Source organism: Primulina huaijiensis, chromosome 4 (assembly GCF_012295235.1).
Source record: "Primulina huaijiensis isolate GDHJ02 chromosome 4, ASM1229523v2, whole genome shotgun sequence".
NCBI lineage: Eukaryota > Viridiplantae > Streptophyta > Magnoliopsida > Lamiales > Gesneriaceae > Primulina > Primulina huaijiensis.
In genome coordinates this window covers 10,188,373-10,192,624 of record NC_133309.1, presented here as the reverse complement: position 1 = coordinate 10,192,624, position 4,252 = coordinate 10,188,373, and the positions used below count along the sequence as shown (strand labels likewise).

Genomic DNA, 4,252 nt, shown 5'->3' with positions numbered 1-4,252 from the left:
GTGGATTTGTGAACCACAAATTATGTATTTTACTCGATCATTTGATTTGTTACAATTATAATTATTAGTATTAGATATCGGACCCGGGGCCCCACAATTTAATTTTCTATAATCAATACACATATGCCAACTAGATGAAATCCTAGTTTGTAATAACTCTCCCTTTTCATTTTTTATAACATTGATGCCTGACTTTTTAGGTACTACTTGTGTTGGACTTACCCATTTACTATCTGAGATTGGATAGATAATTCCAGCGTCTAATAGTTTTAATACTTCATTCTTAACAACTTCTTTCATATGTGGATTTAACCTTCTTTGTGTTTGACATGTTTTAACATTTTCTTCCAAATGAATTATATGTGTGCAAATTAAAGGATTTATACCTTTTATATCTTTCGAAGTCCATCCAATTGCATTTTTATATTTTTTGAGTAATTTAATTAAATCTTCTTCTTGATTTGGTAGAAGAGTTGAAGAAATTACAACAGGAAATGTTTTATTTTGACCAAGAAATACATATTTCAATTTGAAAGGTAAAACTTTTAATTCAAGTTTTGTATTATCATGTTCTTTAAAATTATTTTAAGACTCAAAATTTTATATTGAAAAAACTTCAGATTGTTGATTTAAGTTTTCTTCTTGTATATTTTCTTCCACAATTGGTTCAATTTCATTATCATATTCATTTTCATTATTACTTGATTTTTTACATAAATTGAACACATTAAGTTCTAGAGTAATATTTCCAAAAGATAATTTCATTATTCCATTTCGACAATTAATTAAAGCATTTGAAGTTGCTAGAAATGGTCGTCCCAATATTACTGGAATTTCATTATGTACTTCTATTGGTTGCGTATCCAAAACAATAAAATCTACAAGATATATGAATTTATCAACTTGAACCAACACATCTTCTACAATACCTCTAGGTATTTTGATTGACCTATCCGCCAGTAAGAGAGTAACAGAAGTGGGTTTTAATTATCCTAAATTAAGTTTTTCATAAACTGAATAAGGAAGTAAATTGACACTTGCTCCCAAATCTAACAAAGCTTTTTTAATTTTATTTTCTCCAATAATACATGAAATTGTTGGACAACTAGGATCTTTATATTTTAAACTAGAATTATTTTGAAGAATAGAACTTACTTGTTCAGCCAAGAATGCTTTCTTATTCACATGCAATTTTCTCTTCACAATACATAAGTCTTTTAAAAATTTTGCATATGAAGGTACTTGTTTAATAGTATCTAATAATGGAATATTTATCTTTACTTGTTTAAAAACTTCATAGATATCAGAATCATTTTTTTGTTTTTTATGATTTGTTAATGCATGAGAAAATGGTGGAGGTTTATTTGATTCATTTACTATTTCAGATGATTTATCATTCAACATATTATTTTTAGAATTTAAGGTATCATCATTCTCAAAAGTATCAGGATTATCATCCTTACTCTTTGATTTTAAATGATCCTTGTTTTCATTACTATATGGATCATTAACTATTTTACCACTTCTAAGGGTAATAACAGATTTTATTTGATCAATTTTTTCATTTTTTAATTCTTGATTTTGATTTTTAGGATTAGGTTGAGGTTGAGATGGAAATTTTCCTTTTTCATGAATATTAAGTGCAGATGCAAATTTTGCAAGAGTTTCTTTCAAATCAGTCATAGATTGACTGTTTTGAATATTGATAGATTCTTGCTTTTGGATAAATGCATGAATTACATCTTCAAAGTTTTTTCTTGGAGGTGTAACATAAGGAATATAACCTTGATGATTTTGGTTATTTTGAAAATATTGTTGTGAGGGTTGTGCATTATTATCATTCCTCCAACTAAAATTAGGATGATTTTTCCATCCAGGATTATATGATGTTGAAAAAGGATCTAGTATTGGTTTTTTATAATTGTTAACATAATTTGCTTGTTCATGGAGACATTCTTTAAATGAAGGTAATGTTGGACAATCTTTTGTAGCATGATCATGTGTATCACATATATGACAAACAATTTCTTGAATACTTTTTAATTGACCACTCTTTTTCATTTCTAATGACTCAATTTTTCTTGCTAAAGATGCAAGTTTAGCTTGAATATCTATATCATCTTTAAGATTATAGATACCACCCCCATTTGTTGAATTATTGATTTTAGTTGTTGGTGGTTCTATTGTGCCTATATTATCCCAATTTTGAGCATTTTCTGCTAATGAATCCAAATACTCCATAGCTTCATTTGGGTTTTTATCTTCAAAAGTTCCATTACACATGAATTCTATCATTTGCCTATCTTTAGGTATTAGACCTTCATAAAAGTGAGAAACTATTTTCCATATTTCAAAACCATGATGTGGGCATGTATTAAGTAATTCTTTATATGTATCCCAACATTGATAAAATGTTTCTCCTTGTTTTTGAGAAAAAGTAGTAATTTGTCTTTTAAAAGAGTTTGTTCTATGGGAAGGAAAATTTTTTTTGAGAAATTGTTGTTGCATTTCTTCTCATGATCTTATTGAACTTGATCTCAAATTTTGTAGCCATGTTTTTGCTTTATCTTTTAAAGAAAAAGGGAAAAGCTTTAATCGAACTATATCCATGCTACAATTTTGATCATTATAAGTGTTACAAACTTGCTCAAATTCTCTTAAATGTAAATATGGATTTTCAGAATCTAAGCCATGAAAATTTGGTAAAAGTTGAATAATTTGAGGTTTAAAGTTTAAATTAGATGTCTCGGAAGGAAAAACTAAACAAGATGGGGCACTAGTTCTAATAGGGTTAATATGGTGCCTAAGTGTTCTTAATTGATCATGTTCTTGATTATTATTGTTATTATTGTTATCATTATCTTGATTATTTGAATTATCATCCATGTTTAAATTATTTTCAGATACTCGAATAAGTATACCACTTTTTTTCGACTCCAAATACTCATACAAAAAAAAACACAATACTTATAAATAAAACATAATTAACAAATATAAACTTAATTTATACCTCCCCGGAAACGGCGCCAAAAACTTGTTACTACTTAAATTGTAATTCACCCAAGTGTAGGTTGTCTGCAAGTAATATATTTCGTAAGTACGAGACCGTATTCACCGATATTANCAAATCAAGATAACCACTTCAATGGTATCAAGAATTTGATGTAAATTGATAACAACAAATAATTCATTTTTATACCTACAATAAAAAGAAATTAGCAAAATGAAAAGAAATAAAGATAGAATATACAAAATATAAACAATCTTACTTCACCAAAAATTCATCTTCTTCACCTTGACATAATAGATTTAGCTTTCCATGAACGTACTTTTGATCAACACTAAAAACATCACTCATAATTTGGAAAATGAAAAATATATTGGAACTTAGAACTTTTATGCACACTCACACTATATTTTACAATGTGATAGAATGATTCTCAAGCTAGCACAAGGCCTCTATTTATAGGCCAAATGAGATAAAGGGTCAAAAATTCTATTAATGCAATGTAGTTGTAATAATAGTCTTTGTCTCCTCCAACTTCAATTCTATGTACCTTCTTTCAATGCTTTGTTTCACTACTTTAATCACCGAATTTTACTCTGCTCAAAACAGCAAACATGTGGGGAATTGTCTGTAGATGAATTTGGCCACTTGGTTCACCTCATTTGGTTAAATATTCAAATAGTTATTATTTTTTTGCTATATGCTAGTCATGGTGAAAGTAAATTTTTCCTCTTTTTGATATTTTCACAATTTGATCATCTTAATCAACTTTTTAAGCAATTATGTCTTCTGCAAAGTTGTAGATAATTTTTCAAGGATTCCAAACATGTTTGAATCATCTCCATTTGAGTTTTCTAGCTTGAGTTATCATTATTTTACTAACACGTAGAAAACCTGAAAATAAAACATATTTAGTAAGACATTTAAATATAAACACACATTACTAAAATAACATAATTTAATAATTTTAATAAAACTTAAATTTAAAATATAGGTTTTAACATATAATAAATTATTAATTTTAAGTTTCATCAACTTCTTTGACAGATCGGGGAGACGATATGCACAAAACAGATTTGACTTTTTCCTGATTTACCTCAATCCCCCGGTCTGTCACTATGAACCCCAAGAATTTGTCACTCTTTACGCCAAAGATACATTTGACCGGATTAAGCTTTATCCCATAATGGTTTAGAGTGGCAAACGTTTCTTCCAAATCATCAATGAATCCGGCAACCTCTCTGG

The 4,252-nt window shown here is 28.0% G+C and overlaps 1 non-coding gene across 1 annotated transcript; it reads left to right on the top strand.

Annotated features, from left to right (window-relative positions):
* Positions 1–2,353: 2,353 nt before the first annotated feature.
* LOC140975986 (small nucleolar RNA R71) lies at positions 2,354–2,464 on the top strand. Its single transcript, XR_012175121.1, has one exon. It is a non-coding gene; the product is annotated as a small nucleolar RNA R71 (small nucleolar RNA).
* The last annotated feature ends 1,788 nt before the right edge of the window (positions 2,465–4,252 follow it).